Source organism: Anser anser (assembly GCF_964211835.1).
Source record: "Anser anser genome assembly, chromosome: 17".
NCBI lineage: Eukaryota > Metazoa > Chordata > Aves > Anseriformes > Anatidae > Anser > Anser anser.
The window spans coordinates 3,948,095-3,968,027 of record NC_139738.1 but is presented as its reverse complement, the minus strand read 5'-3'; the positions used below and the strand labels follow the sequence as shown (position 1 = coordinate 3,968,027).

The following is a 19,933-nucleotide window of genomic DNA, read 5'->3' as shown; positions in this document are numbered from 1 at the left end:
TCTCCACCCCAGATAATTACCTAATTACCTGAAAAGTAGGGTTAATTAACCTGGGCGGATGGCCACAGTCATGACTGTGCAGCTTCTGGGCACGGAGCTGGGCTCGGGGTGTGCTTTGTGCTGTGCGGGCGGAGAGCTCGTGGGGCCAGCCCTGGGATTTCTATTCAGATGTGCTCTGCGATCCCCTTAATGTATCAGAACCTCATGAATGCTGAATTAATTAACTTTCACTGTGATTTCATGGCTATTTAATGATCTCTTTGTTACGGGTGGAGAACTGAGGCAGAGAGCAATTAGGGACTCTCTGAAGGTCACCCAGGAATTCTCTGGGAGAGCTGGAGACCGAAGCCAGCGTTTCCTGCCGGTGGTTCAGCCACACGCAGCACTGCTTTCTCTTCTGTGGACAGGTGCGTCGGCTCGGAAGCTGCATCCCCGGGATGACTGGCTGCAAGTTGTTGTGTGCACGGTGTCGGACGGTTAACTCTTGAGAACTGTGGGTTCATTCAAAGGTTTTTAGATAAACCCTCGCTGTGGCATCCCGGCTCTGTTCAAACGCGGGAAGGAGATTAAAGGTGAAGTTTCAGCGCAGAGCTCATCCTCAGGCAGGACAGAAAATAGAAGCGAGTGAGTTCTCTGGGCTTTTCCCCCAGCCTGGCGATGCTCCGCTGGCCAGAATGTCATTTCTGATTTCGTCTCTGCTGTTCTCTCGTCCGTTCTCATTAACCCCTTCCCCTGTGTGAACCCTGCAGCCTGCACGGCGCTCTGCCCTGCAGCCAACATGACTGCTGAGAGAATCTTTCTGCCTCTCTGAGCAGGACTCCCCAGTCTGTGGATTTCCTGCTCTTCTCTTGGGGCTCTCCTCTAGTCTTGCCTGCTTTATGTTCTTTGCATTTTAACTGTTTTGTGGCTCTCCTTTCTCCCTTGCCACGTCCAAGTCTATGCCACCTCTCCCTTTGCTAACAAAATATTCTTCTTCCCTACGAGACCTCCTTAACACCCAGGAGCTGGCAGAGCTGTGTGTCAGCTCAGTAGCTCTCGCTGTGTATTTTGACTAGGAGAGTTTTGTCTTCCTACCTGCCTCTTGCAAAGTCTGCCAAGGTGAAACTCCGAAAGCTGCTCATTGAGGATCCACCATTCAGCGTCTCACCACTGCTCACCGACTCCGCTTTCCCATGACTGCTCCGTAGCAGTGGCTGCCTGCCATGCTGTGTGGTCTTGTCAAGTTTTTGGTAATGCCTCTCTCTGCCTCCGAGTAGGTTTTGGGTAAATCTTCTGTTTTATCTTCAAAGCACTTCGCAAATGTGAACCCATTTGCATGCCATCCCTCTAAGGCACATGGCATTGTAGGTCTTTAACAGAAAAGGAGAGGAAGCCATAGAGGAAGCTCATTAATTTACTCCTAATGTTACACCCTAACATCTGTTCTGAGAGCTACAAAGTGGACGTGTATTTGCCCAGAATTTATCTTTATCTGCCATTTTATCTGGTAGCCAATTATTTAGAAAAAGGTTGCTGTCTAGATCTGCACTACACAAATGATGTCTCATTTTTTATGCATCGTATTATCAATAATATCTCATTTTATAAGACTTCCTCCTTCCTTTCCCCATTCTGTGCCAGGGATGTGTTCATTCAGTCACCAGATCCTAACGATTTTCAACACGCTCAGCTCCCCAGGTACCTTTCAGGAAACATCCCTAAGCCTCTTTGCACCTTGGATCCTCAACTGTGCAACCGCTAATCTGGGTCCCTTAACCCTGGAAGGTCTCCTGCTTTATTGGCTTAGTAGAGATCTGGTAAGTGTTCGGTTCTGGCGTTGGGAATCCAAGAATGGCACGCAATGAAACGTAAGGCTCCTGCAGAATTAGTGTTGTGTCGGTCAAGTGAAGTGTCTGAGGACTTCAGAGCTTGCCCTTCCCTGTAACTTTCATCTCAAGAGAGCTACCACGGAGTGTACCGATGGCTCTGCTGCTAGGCATCACCAGGGCTGGCAGCAAAAAGTGTGAGACACCGAGAATTACAATAGGTTTTAGTAAAGGATAGCATATGCTTCAGTAGAAGAAAGGGAAAAGGGAAAGTATGCCGGAATATATTCATGAAGAGGGACTCATTTGTTCCCTGTGCTGTTTTATTAATCCAGTGGACCCGCTCCAGAAGGCTACACCCTGTCTTACCTTTCATTTCAGACCCAATTGGGTGAATCAGAGGCCTCCTCTGTGTGAGGGTTGCATGAAAAGCACGAGAGACGTTCTGTGAAAAATGTGTTTAACAGGAGCAGAGCCATTGCTCTTTCCCCACCTCTGGCGTGAAGCAGGTGCTATGGATAGGGCATGCTGAAAGCTTTGTAAATGGGGTCTGGATGGTCACGAGGCGGAATTTGCTGCTGTCCAAACAGGAATTCCCAGTTTCAGACCTCACAAGATTATTAGTGAATAAACACTGGAATGCTTTGGAGCGATGACATAGACTAGTCCTATGTCCATGGAGGCAGAAATCCCATTGCCGTGGAGAAGGGGAGGCAGGAAACCTCCCGGTATCAGGGTTTTGTTTAAGTGTAAAGGGAGGGAGAGTCTCCTCTGTGAGATCTCTCTCATCTTGTAGTTCTCATTTGTGGTGGGAGGAATGGCGTTTTGGAGGTGTCTCCAACAAATAAGCTAGCCCAGGTTTGCTTGTGCAACTCTGACTTGTGACTACTCGTTCCCAAGGTGGCCATGAGGGGCACTGCAGGGTAAGGAATGGGGCCAGCCACACTGGTCCCAAAGTAAGTTTGGTTTCAGAGGACACCACAGGGCATAACCAGTAATCCCCAGTGAGGCTGAAGGGCTGCCTGCATTTAGGGTTTACGTAGCGTGGCACAAACAGGGACGGTGCTCCCATTCGTGTCCATAAAGCCTTAAAGGTTGAACGCTGGGTGGGGGCAAAGGAAGAGCATGGGTGCACACACTTCTAGAGTAAAGGTGTGAGGGTCTGGCTGCCTCTAAAAAACGCATGAAAATGATCGGTGGTGAACATGTGGCACTGTAGGTGGGAGAGGAGAGCCTACTGTGGGGTCAGAGGAGAGGGGTTTGGAGCTTAGGCTGTGGGTGACGTTGCTGTCCGTGCTACCAGTTCCCTGTCTGACCCTAGACGAGACCCTTTAAAAATTATTTGCAGCAGTTTCCTCACCTGTAAAATGGGGCAGCACTCGCCTGCCTGCGGGTGAGTTAGATAAATGTCTCACTGCCCATGCCTTGTGGATGTGAGGCGTGACATGAGCTGGGTTAGGACAGGTTTGTGTGCTGCGCTGGGTGCAGAGGGAATCTGAGAAGAGCTTTGCAACCGAGGCATGTCTCTGTCACTTACTCACTGCCATCATTCTTGTCTCCCGAACAGACTTTTGAGAGGCAGATGTCTGTCGGATGACAACGTACCGAGAATTCTGTGGCGTAAAAGCTGTGAAGCATAAAGCAAATGAGAGGATGTGGATGTCTAGATTAATGGGAATGGCTCTCTGAAGGTGTGGTGTGTATTTGTGTGTGCGTGTTCCACGCATCTGTATTGCCTTACCTCTGTGCGTCTGGCACAATCGCATGTAAGTGTGTGTACTCACCCCTGCGTGTATGATCGGGTGCCTAAGTACATGTAAGAGTGCCTCTGAACGTGTTTAGGGACCCCTACGTGCATTTTGGAGTGTCCGTGATCACTCTGGCACAGATACCTCTGTGTGCAGTCAAACAAGACCTTTTAAATGTTAGGCAGTAGGGCAACCTCCTTTGGCAACCGTAACTGAAATGCATGGTCCAAGGCATGGCCTTAAAAGGGTTTTAAAAAAGCTGAATGCATCATTATTGACGTTTTGATTCCAGAATACGTAGGGTCTTGCTGCAGAGGCGATGTTTTCTCCTTGGAATATCATTCAGGTTGAAGAGGGCAGTCAGGTTGGTTAATTTGGTTTGAATGAGCGCTCTCTAGAGACTACAGGACTAGCTGCTATTATAAGCACCTGCTACGGCTCACCTGCATGGGGTAGCGTACCGACTGACTGCCTGAGATAACCGGTTGATGAATGGCATCTATACGTGGTATCAAACAGTACCAAATGCTTTCAGCACGGTCCTGGCTAAGTGCTCGTTGGATGCAGCATATCTCCTTAGAAGGAACGAGGTTAATTTTTTTTTTGTTGATGAGAACAGGTGGCGAGAAGCACAGAAAGCAACCTAAGGCCGCCTGAGCCAGGCTGTGCCCAAGCAGCGCTCTGGGATGAGATATCGATGAGCTAGGGTGCTGTGAGGATAACACGCGGTGCTGGGGGGCGAGGAGGGCTTCCTTCCTGCGCCAGATCATTTTGAGCAGGCAGGGCCCGTGCCAACTCCAGTTTCATGTTGACTTCTCTCGAATACAATGCCTCATTGTTCAGGGGAGACCACTTCATCATTTTGTCAGTGCCATCGTTTACTATCTTAATTCTCTGGGGAGCAGGCGAGAGGAGGGAGCAAGGGGGTTGGTTACTGAATCTTAGAATTTCAGACCTGGTGTTCGCATTGTTCCTGCCCACACCAGCCTCTTGCTTCACGGCGAGCTTGGACGGAATTTTTTGCTTTGTTTGTGTTTTTTTTTAATCGTTGCCTCCCATGTGCAATGAGAGATCAATGCTGCATTAATGGAGCAGCCTCACCGCTCTGTGCTGACGATGCACGGAGAGCAGGGTGTGTAGACAGCAGCATAGTTTTCATGCACAAACTTCTGTTTGTTTCTTATACCTTTCATAAATGGCCCCTTTAAAGTCAAACTATGGATATGCACTCACAAGCCTGAGTGCCTAGAGTTCAGGCTGCTTTCCTGTAGTTAAGCACGGGTGAACCGAAAGGCCCCGCAAAACTAAGGTATGCTGACAGCTGTAAGGGCCTTTGGAAAGGCAATTCAAGCCACCTTGCTGCAGGCTGCAGAGGCTGAAGCAGCTCGTTTTTCCCCATTATCTGCTGCAGCGAGGGCACCTTTGGTTTGTGTGTGGGTAAGCTGGCCCTCTGGCAGTGTTGTTACCTGTTGGCTAGCGAGGTGGCAACTGAAATGGCTGCTCCATGGCTCCCCGCAGGGGAACCCCGCTTGAGAGCAGCAGCGGATCTCCTGGTGCAACCTGGCAGGCTGCACTTTGTCAGGAGGGGGAGCAAGGGGGGAAGTCAAGCCCGGGCTCTCACCTGCTCGTGCTCTCATCTATCACCTTGAATTGTGTTGCAGGATAAAATTACTCATCCAAACCTAATGATAAATTAAATCAAGCCCGGAGTAAAGAGGATTAATGGGCTGTGCACGCACGTGCACGCGCTTGGCAAAGCGGCCGTGACCCAAGCAAAATTTGAAATGCCTGCTGGAAACGATGAAGCCGGTCACAAGGTGGGCTAGGGAATGCTGTGAGGCTCCTGCGTCCCTTCACAGAAATACAGCAGGCTTTGGGAGCAGCTTCCACCCCGTGAAAGCGGAGAGGACTCCTGGAGGAGCCATCTGAGCTGTGTAAGGGTTTCTCCATGCAGGAGGAGTCTCTTTCCTGCAATAAGGGCCTCGTGTAGGTGGGGCGAGCCATGGGAGAGGCAGGCTTTTGGCAAACGACTGTATAAGCCGTAAACATATTTGATGAAGGCCAACAGCACCTGTGTTGTTCCTGGAGAAACAGCGGGCTGTGTAAGAGCAGGGACTTGGGGTATGAACTGAGTGGGAACGTTTAGCTGCTGCACAAGGCTGCTGTCAAAGCCCGGGACAAAGCAACTCTCGAAGCTTCTGTTTGCATGCCTGCCGTAAAATGCAGCGTGCTTTTGGGGCTGGGAGCTGGGAAGTTTAGGTCCTCTTTCCTGCTCTGCTCACTTTGGGAGGAGCTCTGTGGGGTCAGTGTCGTCGCTCATGCTAAGCCCGCCTGGGAAAGCAGTCCTCGGGATGCCCTTCAGCCTTGCAATCCACAAGCGTTACTGGCCTGCACCACCGAGGAGCTGGGAGTCTTTGATTTCTGTGCCTGCTGATTAGTTCAGGGTTGTGAGCACTACAAATCCTTAGCATCCCTTTGTGTGTGAAGCACCTTACAGAGGCCTGGCACGCCGCGGTGACAGGCACCAGCCGGCCCTTAGCAGGGGGCACCGAGGCACAGCGTGCTCCAAGTGACTGCGGGTGCCAGGTGCTCTGCCTGTGCCCTCGCCGGCCTCCCTCCCACTCAAACCGCCAGCTCACATTGCCTTATCATCACCTGACAATGTTTTTCAAAATCAACAGCCTCGTAAAGCTTTTCCTAATCTACAGCAGATGCCGTCAAGAGGCCAGTTATTAGCTTCACGGGGGGGAAAAAAAGAATAACAAACCCCAAACCCAACCTTCCCCCGGCCCACCGCACAAAGCCTCCCTAACAAATAAAGTAAATACGTCGGGGGGGTGGGTGGTTCATCCCCAAAGCAAACAGGGTATTTCGCTCCCTCTCTCGGGTTTGGCTAAAAAAAGCAAATAAACCACAGAGGAAGCGCGTCATGGTGCAAACCGTAACCAGATGGCGCGGGTGCGAGCGTGGGAGGGGAGAGGGGGTTTCTCCGAACGGAACATGCGTGTCGAGGAGGAGAGCTCCGGGCAGGGGCAGGCAGCGGCGGGCTCCTGGTTGTGCGGGTCGCCCCCAGCCGCAGCTGGGACCCTGGGGTGGGCTGGGGAAAGGGGGAAAGCCTGTGACTGAAACCGAGACTGCTGGGGGCCGCGCGTGGAACATGAAATCGAGTAGGGCAGGACTCCCCGGTATCGGCAGCAGCCAGCACAACGTCTCGCTCAGCTCCTTTCTTTTTCTGTTTCGTTGCCGCGTGCTGCTGCCCTCCGTCAGGTGCTGCTGCCTCTTCTCTCCCACCTTCTGAGGGTCTCAGAAATCGGTCGTGGGCCTCCCCTTCTCCCTGGGCCTGTCCACCCCGGTGAAAGGGGCCTGGCTGGGGGCATCCCAGGAGCCAGCACGGCTCGTGCCTTCCACCTCTGCTTCTGCCTCCTGAGGCTGCCCAGAGACCGTTCCCCCTACAGCTGAGAGGTGGGCATGGGTGCTGGCTCCTCAGACGAGTCTTGAGCCTCTGATGCACGGAGATGAGCTGCGTCTGTGTGCCCTGTGCTTGGTTCCTCTCTCGTTAGCAGCACCCCTGCTTTGTGTTACGAGAACGTGGTTATGTGGGGTGGTTTGCAGTGGTGGGGCGAGCAAGAGCATTTGGGAGGGGGGCATTACTTCTGACTCTGTAAAATGTAAATCCCCTCTTGCAAGGGAGTCAGAGTTCTTGTTAGACCCCTTTCTGAAAGTCCCCCCCACTACCACAAAACCTCCAGCTGGGGTGGTGCTCGCCGTGTCCCTGGGTAGAAGGTCTCCTCCTCTTCCTCTGCTTTGGTTTGGTTCGGTCTCGTCAGTGTGCAAGTGAAGTTTTGGTTTAGGGGCTCAACCAACAGACAATTATGGAAGGCACTGGGGCGCAGCCTCGGAGACCCGGTTCAGCTGTGATGCTTTGTGCGTGTGCTGCCTGCTCTGGGTGTCAGTGGCAGTGCACGAGGGAGGTGCTCACACTCAAGGACTGTCACACAGAGGACAAGCCGAGCTGCAAGGATGCTGGTCTTAGTTCTTGAGAATATCCAGTTTCCACGTGCTACTTGGCCCTAATTTTCCCAAAAGGCATCAGGGCTAGAAACTGCAAATAATAGTTTGAAAAATGGCCTAGAGCACCTCCAAGTATTAACTTGTGTTCTGCCTTAGGCCGGAGTGATGATCGTTGGCATTTTCAATGGGGAAACCAGGGCACAAGGAAGAGATTTGCCTTGGCAGTGAGCTGATGTCAATACTGGGAGAAGAATCTGGGGGGTTCTGGTTCCCAGTCTGGGACCTGGCCTCAAGACAACTTCCTATTTTCCTTCCAACTTTTTTCTCCCTTCCCTTCCTCCCTCCCCTCTCCTCTCCTTACCCTCTCCAAATGCAGACTTCTGGTCTGAAGCTTGCTCCCATAGCGATAGCCTTTGGTGAATTTGGGAAGACGACTGACTTGTTTAGCTGTGATACGCTTTTTCTGCGAGTGATGCGGTACCCGGAGTTTGGATCAGTAGGGGCAGCGATGGCTTGGCCCCACAACCTGAGCCCTACACATGGGAAGTTGTGTGGGTTTGTATAAGGCACATGCAGGGGAAGGCAGTCAGCTAGGGAGGGAAAAGAGGGAAGAACGAGGGAGAAGGCTTTTAATTAGGGTGATGGAATGAGCATGGGCAGGAAGGGTCGTGGGTAAGGTATGGCGGGGCTGGTGGATACGAACCCGAGGAGGAGAGCGGTGTCTGAATGACATGTGGGGTGACAAGGTGCAAAGAAAGAGGTCTGTGGGACGTGGCGCATGGAAATAAAAGACGGAGAAAGGAGAACGGTGGTGGCGAGGTTGCAGAGTGGGGTCTGCCAGGAGCGACTGGGGCGCATTTGGAGAGAGCTGGGAAGAGCCCTGAACGTGGGGATGAAGGCAGGCCCGGGGGCAGCTTGTGCGAGGCGGGAGGCAGCTTTCCTTGAGGGCTGGGGAGGGAGAGGGTGAGCGTGCAGGGTTTGGACGGGTTGGTGCTCGGAGGGTTTTGGCTCGCGCGGTGCATTAGCAGCAGAGAGCCCGCAGCGCTGTCCTGTCGGCACAGCTGCTGCGGCTCCAGACTGTGTGCTGCGAGCTGGGGGGCTTCGCCCGGGGGCAGAACCAAGTTATGCCTTTTCCACCCACGGAGTGTTTGAGGAAAGGGCTGCTGCTGCAGCTCCTCTGGCAAGAGGGAGGTTTGGGCAGATCAGCTTCGCCAGCCAGAATGAAAAGGGAAGGATAGAGGGGGAAAAAACCCGGCAGACAAATAAAAAGCCGTCTGTTTGCTCCCCCAAAGGAGAGGCAGGCGTTAGCACCACCCCCCAGTGACTCCTGGATAATTAGCATGTCTGTAGAGCAGAGCTTCTGGCTCTAGGCATGCAACAATATTTTTCAATGAAGCAAAATGCAGATTTTTCCCAGTAAATCCCATGTTAGCTCCTGCCTCCCTTCCCGTTTCCCACCCCGGCAATGCACAAGCAGCTCCCGTCCCCTGAACGTTCAACCACTGCTGCTGCAGGCTCCGGGGAGTAGCTCGGGGGGCACGGCGAGAGCTGCGGGGGCAGGGGGGCACAGGAGGAGATGAACACCAGCGGCACAGTCAGGATCCGAGAGCCATGCTGCCGGAGCAGAGGGACTTCTCTCTGCCTTAACCATCTTCCCCTGGTGCCGCTGGGACGAGCTGGAGGCAGCCGTGGACGCGCTGGTAGCTGTAGGGCTCCCTGCGCCGCCCGCTAGGAGCAGCGAGGAGTGCCAGGAGGGTCTGCAGGTCCTGGGGGTGAGATGCGACCGCAGCAGGTAACAGAGGTAACCTCATGTTCCAGCTCTAAATGAGGGTACGGGCTGCGGCCAGGGCTGGGCTCTGGGATTTCAGGAGCCTGCGTGTGCAAGTGGAACAGGAGAACAGTTTGTCTTTGCCAGCTGAGGCGGTGATGGAAACACGTGGCGTGTGATGTTTTGGCCTTCGGGGCGAAGACAGGGTCTGAAAGGAGCCCGTTGAACTGAGACCTCAAAGGTGAAGGAACAGAAGTTTTCCAGGGAAACTGAGGCACGGGGAAATAAGAATGGTGCGGGTTCATGAAGAAAAATGGTGCCAGAGCTCCCGACTGAGCTCCCAAAGCAGCTCCTGCAGGTTAGGGCATCGAATTGCCATTGCTCGCACCCCAAATACACCCCTGCTCCGGCAGGTGAGGGTAGAAGCGAAGAGCTACGTTTCCATGTGAAGCCAGCTCCAGGGGTGGCGACGTGCTGCTGCTTCGCAGGTGACTGCGTTGTTCGTGAGCGCTCCGAGCAGGTAACCCCAGCGACAGACACCAGGCAGCTGATGGATTTAATGGCTCTGTTTCTGTGGACAGCTGCTTTTGCATGGCAAGCAGGGCGGTGCGCTGCCAGCCTTGGGATTACGGTGCCACGCTCCATGCAGCGGGCTCCTGATCTCCGCAAGCGTCCCTCCGACAGAGACAAGAAGCCAACTCCAATGAAATGAATGCCACTCTGCTAGGAGCTCTGACCCCACGTCTTATGCAAACTTTTCCTCTGGCCTCTCTTAACTCCGCGTGTGTTGCTTAATCTCTAAAACGGGGACAAAGACCGCGATCCGCTTGCGGAGTTGATAGGAAGGAGGAACGTGGCCCTCAGCCTCTAATCCCGCAGAAATGCATCTCCTCAGGGGGCATTCATCTTCAAATCCAGCCTTTGTGGCTTGGGCTAATTGCTGGTCAGCGCTAGCAAAGAACACTGACGTGACACGGTGCTGACAGGCACTAAACCATAGCTGTGACATGAAGGGATGGGTCGGGGGGCTTTCCCCGCCCGGCCGAGGCTGTTAACTGCAGCTTGTTCTGCAGTCGTTTACCTCGGTGAACTTTCCATGTCTCTAATGGATAAGCGGGATTTTTCCGCATTTAAATGTTTGTTTGTGTTAGGAATCGCTTCTTGATATCCACGTTAAATCTTCCTCATCCTGAATTTCCCCACCTTTGCCATGTCCCTGCGAGGTAGGGTGAGAGTTGGCTGCCGCGGTGAGTGCTGTTTCTCCTGCTCCGAGCAGGGCGTTTGTGTCTGAGCGCTGCTGGCACGCATCCGTTGGCTGGTACTAGAAAGCAGCAACATGGGGCTAGAATTAGAAATCACATTAGCCCTCCCATCCCTCCCTGTTGGCAAAGGGTGGGGCAGGAGAGAGGGTGGGAGTTTTAGACGGCGGTTCTGATGAAATCCATCTCCCTTTCCCGGCCCTCTGCATGGAAGCAATCCCAGCAAAACAGAGATGCAGATGGTCTCACCCCTGGAGCCAACGCCTGTGTCAAGAGCCTTGGAAATGTGAGACCATACCACCAATGAAGTTCAAACGGCATTGAATATCTGCTGTCAACGCTGAGTAGATTCCCCCACCCTTCTTTTCCTTTTTTTTTTTTTTTGTAGTTGCTGATGCCTTTCTTGTTCTGTTTCTTTTTATTTTTGTTTTTGTGTGTTTTGTTTTCTGTTTTTAAGCCTTCTTGGGGGCCTAAAGAAAGGCTGATGAAAAACAATCACCCCTGCTTGGACGGCTTGGCTAAGGGTTTGATATCCCACCGTGCGATCCCATCTGGAAGGGTATTTTCCAGGTATATCGCTGCGTCTCCTGCGTTCGTTCACCTCCCTCCAGCATTACCACACGTCAGAGTTTCAGTGGCAGCATTAATACCAGGTACGACGGGCCCACAGCCAGCCCCACGGGTCGCGGTCCAACGTCTGACTTGCACAAACGGAGGCGACCTTCAGGTCGTGGCCTCCTGTACCTGCAGGGACCGCCTGCCCTGCTTGCTGCTCTCTGCGGGGAGCGCAGCCTCGGTGCTTGTGGTCCTCCAGCACCCGCCTTGCCTTTTTGGCACGGCCACTGCTCCATCCCGCTGGGTCCTCAGCGCAAGCTCTCTTGCCGTGAGGATGCCATCCTCTGACTTAGTGTAGGTTTTGTTCTCGCTGAGCCTTCTGTTTTGGTAGAGTGGAAGCTAGACGGTCTGCGCACACTGATTGCATTTCAAGCCCTGTTGATTCATGAGGTACCACGCGTTACTTTTGCCGTTGGTCCCTCCAACAAAGTGAAAAGGCCAGGGCAGATGGGTCAGGATGCTTCCAGGGCTGGGGCTTGCCAAGCCTGCTGGACCAACATGCCTCGTCCTCATGGGTTTGGGCACAGGGTGGCCGTTTGGGCACCGTTATCGTGTGGGCTCTGTGGGATTAGGGAAGTGCTGCTGACGTTCTGGGCTATTCTTCACAAGTTAGATCACAAATCAGGTTTCATCAGAGTCTATGAGAAAAATTTGCGTGCAAGCCTGGCTTGCGTCCCCCGTGGTACACGTTACAGGGCTGGGATAAACTTGTGTCCGTCTGTCCCAGGTAGGTGCAAGTCGCGGGCTTCTTGGGAGGATGCTGCAAAGAGCTACGAACTGAAGGACCAGCCCCTGACCTTCCTTTGAGAAAGTTAGTAACAGTACATGGAGCTACTCAAAGCAAGGCATAGCAGAGGAGAAAGTATTGAGAAGCTGTTTGGTACTGGCTGTTTCAGAATGAATTAGTTTGACGTTAAGAATTTCTTTCCAGGTGTCACTCTTATTGCATCTTTTCTCTGCTTTCAGTCTTTCATAACTTGCTGTTTTTTCCTTCTAGTCCTAATTTTTCAGGGGACTGACCCAGACAGCTGACTAGCCCTCTCACTTCTCCGAGCTTTTTCTTTCTGTAATAAGTGGCAGGGATCAAAATAAATCAGTACATGTCTGCAAGAATCCAGAGCATGTGGACATGCAACAATTCACTGAATATTCAGAAAGAAAGGTAGAGAATTAATCAGATCTGCAAGGCAACTATGAATCTAAAGGAAATATAACCATGATAAAATTCCCAGTGCTGGAGCAGCGTGGAGTTTAATCACTGGAGACGGTGAAAAGCTTGTGAATGTTTTGAGGCATTTTTATTCTTTCAGTCATGTCTTTTGAGATAAAAAGTAATAAGCTAATTAAAATGTACCCAAGCGTGGCTATGAGTAATAAGGTGAGAGTATGGACATAAAATAAACAAAACCCAGCAAACACACAAACAAATATACATACAGTCCTTTTGTCTGGTGCAGGCTGTACGGTCGCGTTTCAGCTTTCTGAGCACAAGTGATATCAGAGGGCATACAGGCCGCGTTACGTGCTCGGGCAGCTCGTTCGTTAACGGGTCTGACGGGGGGTCAGAGCGGCCCTGTTTTGCCCTTGCACTGGTAAAAAGCTTGTTTGAGAAGCAGAGGAGAAACAGTGCTGTAAGGGATGAGGAAATGAAGTCCTGGTCAAGCCGAAGCTCCAAAATTACTTTTATCAGCGGTTGTTTCAGAAGAAGGCAGCAAGTCCGGAGGAGTGATGTTTGTGAACATGCACGGCACAGGCATTACGATAAAAAGGATGCCTCTACTTGCCAGAAGGGGCTGGATGCCACTTGTTTGTCTGTGCGTTCTGGTTTTGACTGAAGAAGGGAGTCTGAAAGGCATTTATTATTTAACTTGCTGATTTGGGAGAGGCGTGGAAGAAGCACCGCTACTGACCTTCAGGTGAGCTGCGGGCTGGAGCTTCTGGGCCATGTTCAGTGCTGCTGGGCCCACGGAGATGAAACTCAGGGCAGACCCGGACCTTTGTTGGAATGGTGGTGTAGTTTTGTGTGTTTTCTGTTGCTGCAGCTACAAATTTGGGAAAAGGACGGGAAGGCATTTGAGCGAAGGGCTTGAATGTGAGGAGGTAGCAGGGCTCTGTTTGATAGGCCTCTTCTTTGAATTCCGCTTCAAAAGTCTGGGGGAATGGTGGTGTGCGTCCATTACTTATTTATTTCTTCCTTCAGATTTCCAAGCAGGACTGTAGGTGTGCACCTCTCCCATAAATTAAACATCACAACGTAAACAAAGGGCTGCTCATAAATATCTCCACCTCAACCCGTCCTTATCAGAAGTCTTGGAGGGAAGGAGGTGGGCTCTGTACCATGAAGTGGAGACTTCCTCGCTCATCCTTTAGCCAGAGAAGGTGCAAACAGAGCTCTGTTAAGGCCCTAGCTCATGTTTGTTTGTTTTTTCTGCTGGAATTACACCCTGCTTTTCTTTCACCTGTGCTGTTACCTCAAGCTCAATTCAAACCCACTGATTATTTTCTGGTGCAAAAATTCTTCTCCTTCAGCTGATGATGCTGACAACGCACAGTATCTCTCTGCCCTAGCCTCGTGCCCTCTGCAAATGGATGTGTTTGCTGCGCCCAAGGTTAGTCCTAGCTTGTGCTGCTGTGAAGCCTTGTGTGCTGCCCCAATGGCTCTGCGGAAACGCAAGGCCCACTGGACCCACAGCACGAATGCTGAGCTGAAACCCGGTGAATCTGAGGTGAGATGTGACTTGCCCTTCAGCAACAACTTAGAATGTAAGCTGAGAAACCTGCCACCTGAATTTCTAGACCTTCTCCTGGTCTGCCTGCGGAGGAGCAGAGGCTTTGCAGGAGAGTGAAGTGGGTGCAGACCGCCCTGGTGTGCTCTGCCCCAGGCTGTGGGCACAGCCAGAGAGCACTGCCAGCAGCGTGGTACCCCCTGGTGTGTGCCCAGCACCGCCTGCAGCAGCTCTGAGAGAACCCCTGGGCTCCATACCTCCAGGGCAGACGTCAGAGGCAGAGAAACCGCCCTTGCTGTAGCAGCACAAGGACTCTTGAGGAGGCCGGGGGGAGCTTTTTCACACTTGACTCTCCTGCTGCTGCAGGCTGGGTGCAGCCAGCAGCTCCATCGCTCTGGTTCTTCCTGCCCAGAAAGCGCTGTTTCCATTTCCTGCCGCAGTGGTGAGAAAAGCCTTCACATCGCTGCCTTCTCCCTCGCCCTATCAACCCCCTCTCCCCAGTTGAGTCTGCTTTTTGACACGCAGCGTGCACAAAGGGGTACTCCCCTTCCCACACACCGGCTCACCGGGCGGGCAGCCCTCGGTAATCTCCTATGTCTCATTCACAGAAGTGCTTGCTCTTGAAAAGAAATGTCTGGTGGTTAACGTGGTTCCAGTAAAATACCTAGTGAGTAGGTAGCTAATTTCCATAATACAGAGAAGCATCAAGAAAAGAAATCTCCTGGGCTTGGTCTGCAGCAGAGCAATTGCCTCTCGCTGACAGCAGGCGTGCGTGCTGTGCTCGGGACTGGCTCAGGCTTGCTTAGTGCTAGCTTTCACCCTTGCCTACTTAGAGGCTACTGAATGCGGTTTAAACCACATGTGCTTGAACTGGTGTTGAACCTGTTAGGGAAAAAAAAAAAACAAAAAGGTGTTTTTCCAGTGTGGGATGGGGCCGAGTGGCCGTACAGAGAACTGCCGTCACTGCTGTGCTCAGCGAGGGAGCTGCACCCCACCAGCGCTGGTCCACCAGCCCTGGAGAACTCCGCTCCAGCTCAACATCTGGTTTTCTAAATGCCTCTGCAATGCTACTTTTTTTCTTTTTTTTTCCTCCCCAAATGCTTCTCGAGCTCTGTTGGCCGACTTGCATCTGGAGGTCAAGTGCCTTGCCCCCGTAGGTCATGCAGCAAGCGAGCCCTTTGATCCTTGTCCCGACAGACGAGAGCAGTCTGAGGCACTGCTGCTGCCGGGGCTCAGGTCTGAGCTTCAGGCATTGGAGGCAGGGCCCGTGGGGGCTGCGAGCTCTGTTGGCTACAGACAGCGAAAGGAGTAGCTGTTCGCTTCAGATTTGACCCGGTCTCAGGCCTGAAAGCAGGAAGGTTGTTCTATAAATGGCCTGAAGGTGTGAACCGCTTGTGTTACCACCCTGTTCTTTCACCTCGGGGAAAGTGAGATGCAGCGTTGCATTTCAGCTGCGGTGGGCCACGCACCCCGAGGGGCCTGCTGGCTTTGATGGGGGTTGCCAAATGCTCCGCTCCTGGGATTTGCAGCCCCTGTTAATAAAGGTGTTTGGGCTCAAGCAGCACGCGAGCACAGCAAGAGGTCAGTCCCGGGGCCCTCAGGCAGCAGGGTGCAGCTTTTCTGGCTGCTCGCTCCCGCAGTGCATGCACAGCCGCATGCAAGCTCAGAGACGCGGTGGTATTTACATTGGGCAGGTTGGTTTTCTTCTCCTACCCTGATGCCTCCTCCGCTCTCTCGTGGAGGCCTCTGGTGCTCTGTGAGAGCCGGTCGGTGCAGGTGTCCTCTGTATCCATCACGTCCCAGCATCCCTGGAAACCTCGTCACCGTTACGAGGGCTGCATGAGAAGACAAAGCACTGCCTGACCACCTGCCAGGAATATCTCAGTGCTTAAATCCTCCTTTTGTGCGTAGGCAGGCTCGCATGAAGCCGAAGGTATTCCAGCCTTCCTGTTCTCCCCCTTGCAGCCCTCTCCACCCTCCAGCAAGGGGAGCTGAGAACATGCTCCCTTCTCCTCCATCGCAGCTGCACCCAGGCTGTCCCCAGGTAAGGGAGGCAACATCTCTGCATCTCTTTACAACCTGCGAGGGCTGACTCCCATCCCACGACGTTTGTCTCTGGCCGGACTGGGATTCTGACTGGAAGCTCTTGGACAGGAGCCTGCGCCCCGCCAGCTGATGTGCTGAACAGCTGCTGCAGGAACGCGTTTCACAGCCACGCTTCGCCCTCTGACCGCTTGCTCTCTTCCCTGGGTCTTGGGAAGACCGCACGGTCAGGCTCTGTGCTCCTTCCTCAGCCTCCCCCGAGCGTGGCCGAGGAAAAGCCTGACCTTCCTCTCCTTGCTCTGCGGGGAGCTCCAGGTCTGCTGCTCAGCACAATACCACCTTTAGCACAGGTCTGCTAGTCGTTTCAACAGGCGCGGGGCTAGGTTTTGGGTTAACGTGTCTGGGAGCCTGTGAAGGGCTCTGCGGGAAGAATTCTTCCCTCTAAGCTGTGTTTCTCTGTACCCGTGGGCTCAAGTTTTGTGTTCCTCTCCCAAGGTTTGTATCGGGGAGGGGAGGGAATGTGGTTGCGCACGGCGTTTCTGGCTCTCTGCATGGTATCAAAGCCATCTAAGTTGCCCCTGTGGTGCCAAGAAAGGAGGCAGATGCTGGTAAAGTCCTTTATCAGTTTTTATTTGGGTTGGCTTCATTCTGGGGAAAGAGTTTCGTCCTTCTTCCTGCTTCCCCAGCCACCGTCAGGCAAAGGAGAGAGGCGTTGTGGATGTGAGGTCTGCCTAGCGGGTGATCCCAGAGTCACAGAGCACGGGGAGGAAGGCAATGAGGGGCTGTAAGCACATTAGTAGGAAATGCTTCTAAAACCATGTTAGAAAAGAACACGCAAAAAGGGAGCTAAAAATAGGCCCCATCTGACCAGCACCACTGCTCCCACCTTCCCTTGCTCTGGCTCCCCTTCCGACTGGGGAGACAAAAAAAAACATTTCTGCCTGCTTTGTTCGGTGCTTGTGGTGCTCAGCTTGGCAAGAAGGGACCCCCAGACACTTGCCTCTGTGCTTGGCTTTTATATCCATTGTAATATGCTCATTCTGACTGCTCTTTTCCATGCGTGTATGTGTGTATGCACACAGATACGCACACGATATATATATATATATATATACACCCCCCTTCCACGCAGGCAATCCAGACAATCTTTGCAAAAATGAGCCTTGAAATGATTTGAACTCTGTTGCACGCTTTGGGTCCCTCCTGGCAGCGTGAAGCCCGCAGCTCTCGGCTTTCCCTGATTTCTCTGGTAGGTGAGGGCTCTGGTGGTGTTTTGGACCACACAGACACCATGGCACGGGGACTCTGCCCGGGAAGATGACGCCGTTGCTACACAGGCAGCTGGAGCATTGTTACAGTTTAATGCAATTTTGAATGGCCTTGAGTCTGCCTCTCGTGTTTCCCATTTACATATTCACTCGGCATCAGAGGCTTGCAAAGTGTGCTTGCAAAGCGTGCTGCCCGGCCCTCGGCCACACTCGGAGACCTGCACCCAGTGGAAAATGTCAGCCTTAAAGAACGTGAAACATTCTGAATTGTCCCAACATTGCACTCCAAATCTTAGGTATCTACTACCCCCTCCTTGCACAGACGGTGCAGCAACATCTTTTTATTTATTTCTTTATTTTTAAGCTGGAGCATTCAAGCCTGGTGTCTCCGTTTAGCTCTGATTGGCCGTAGTGTAAAATACGACGGTTGTTGTAGAGTCCCAGCTGGCAAGGTCCTCGCTAAATATTTTGCAGATCGGGAGACTGTCGAGCAGAGCAGCTAAATGATTCACTCAAGGTTCACACAAAAGTTCGGTGACAGCTGGAAGAATCAACCCCCGGATCCCCAGCTCCCCTTCGCCTGGCCAGCGGCAGGTATGAGATGTCAGGAAGGAGCACTGATTTCCCTGGGGCCCCGTGCCTGGCGGATACTGCCCATCATTTTCACCGCAGCACGACATAGCCACGTTGTCACCGCACGCGTCGAGCTCCGTGGCAGCTTGAAAAGAATGCCACTCATTCATAGGAAATCTCCTGAGTGCGATGACCGAAGCTGGGGAGAAAAAACTGTGGGGGCTTTGCACATGTTGTTGCTCCTTCCCTACCTCCATGCTTAAATTAAAAACAAAAACAACCCTCCCCCCTAAAAAATCCACCCAATTGAAAGCATTTGTCTCCCTTCGAAGCAGTCAAACATTGCAGAATGCAGAGGCATGAGTGTAGGCTTGCGCCTGTGAGCCTTTGCTGGCCAAGTTATGTGGCAGTGGGTGCTGGGGAGTCCACATGTGCAAGGAGAAGTGGGTCGAAAGGGGACAGAGCTGCTGCTATATAAGGCTTTTTTTCCCACTTCTTGCCAACATAATCAAAATAACTCACTTACACCTAATAAAATAAAATGCAGAATCCAAAAGCCTTCCTTCCCTCCAGCGGTTTGTCTGGATCCCATTCCTTGAAGCTGAGCTGAGAAAGCCACAGCGGGTTTTTATTATTATTATTTTCTGTTAATTTTTCTAGAATGAAAAATTCTAAGCGAGGCAGAAGGTGCGGCATATTTCTGGCACAGATGGAAGGCAAGTGCTCCTAAAGCTGATGGCATGATGGGGACCAAACTTCGCGGTAAGTTAATGTCTGTGTTTTTTTCTTTTTTCGTTTTTTTTTCCCCTTTTTTCTCTCTCCCTCTCGGTTTAATTTAGTCCCTGCTTACCCACAGATAGGTGGGGTTTATCACCTCCTTGTCTGCTCGAAGCATATGTGTGTATGCTTTTTCAATTAGATCTGATATGCCCTTCCCTTCTGTCCGTTTCCATTTAGGATTGCTTTCCATCACAGCTGCAATTCTCCAAACTACCGGAGAATGAGTGTGGGAAGTATCAGCAGCCCTTTACAACGTGCCGGGAATGACCAGAGATGACAGTTGTAAAGGTGAAAGAGAAAGGTACTAAAACATAAAAGCAAGAAATTCCACATGGGTAGTGGCAATCTGACAAATTAATTAACTCTTCTGCATATGTAAATCATAACGGTGAAGGGGACTGCTCCTGTGGTGAACTCAAATGCAAAACTGATGGCCTAGTGGGTTAGAGATTTCTTGGAGGTTCTTGGAGGCTCTGAGTAAAGCTGATTGTGAAATGATCAACTGAAAGTGCAAGTCTGTCAAAAATTTTCTGAAAGAGTTTGCAGAAACATGTTGATTTTGATAAAAATTTTCAGGGGAAAGGCACCAAAAGAAATAGCCGTAGACTTCACCATTTCAGACCTCTCCTCTGACCCGGATGCGTCATCTTGAGTCAGGGTGTTGCAGGGGCAGATGCAGCGCAGCTGTGACCGCATCAGGGAGCGCGGGAGCACCCCCACCCACCCTGGTTGGCCGTGCCGTGGGGCACGTTGACCCCTCCAGCCTGACTCACGGGGTGGGCGAGGGACGGTGTCACCAGGCTGCAGCTGGGGGGTGCGCGTGGTCCTGCGAGCGTGTGGCCACCCCGCTCCAGGAGCCCCCCCGGGCAAGAGGCAGCACCCCAAGGCCAGTTGCCAGAGCCTGCACGTTGCCAGCGTGGTGGGACATCTGGGCTGAAGGAGGCACCGAAGCTCCTTCACCTCTTCCAGTAAATCTTCGTCGTCGTTCCCACAGTGGGAGAAAGCGAGGCGCAGAAGTATGAACGTGACTCAGCGAGTCGATGGTGGAGTCGGTGACCGAGCCTGTAGACGCTAATCTCAGTGCTTGTTCTTTAGCTACAAGACTGTCTAGCGTAGAAGAGGGATTTATATTCATGTTCAATGTTTTCTTTTTGCTGTCATGCATATTTAATATGCATCTAATAAATGATTGACTTCCACAGCTTGTGCCGCTGCAGCTATGAAAATATACAATAACCTGGTGCCTCTTATCTTTGTTTCAGTTTCGGTTAATGACCGAGATGAAGCCCGTCTTTCAAACACAGGTAAGTGGTCTCTGCTGAAGTCACTGGGATCTA

General features: G+C 52.2%; 1 protein-coding gene and 1 long non-coding RNA gene across 3 annotated transcripts in view; one reads left to right on the top strand and one right to left on the bottom strand.

The window, feature by feature from the left end:
• The window catches only part of LOC310883238, a 50,531-nt gene extending 32,838 nt beyond the window's left edge, over nucleotides 1-17,693 (bottom strand). Inside the window, exon 1 of the long non-coding RNA XR_014573395.1 lies at nucleotides 51-17,693. This is a non-coding gene — a long non-coding RNA (uncharacterized lncRNA). The remainder of the gene's footprint in view (nucleotides 1-50) is intronic.
• Nucleotides 17,694-17,717: 24 nt separating this feature from the next.
• SAMD11 (sterile alpha motif domain containing 11) overlaps nucleotides 17,718-19,933 on the top strand; it is a 173,302-nt gene continuing 171,086 nt past the window's right edge. For both annotated transcript variants that reach the window (XM_083803253.1, XM_083803254.1), the window contains exons 1-4: nucleotides 17,718-17,837; nucleotides 18,477-18,578; nucleotides 18,774-18,897; nucleotides 19,859-19,900. The gene's annotated coding sequence lies outside the window, so the exon portion shown is untranslated. The remainder of the gene's footprint in view (nucleotides 17,838-18,476; nucleotides 18,579-18,773; nucleotides 18,898-19,858; nucleotides 19,901-19,933) is intronic.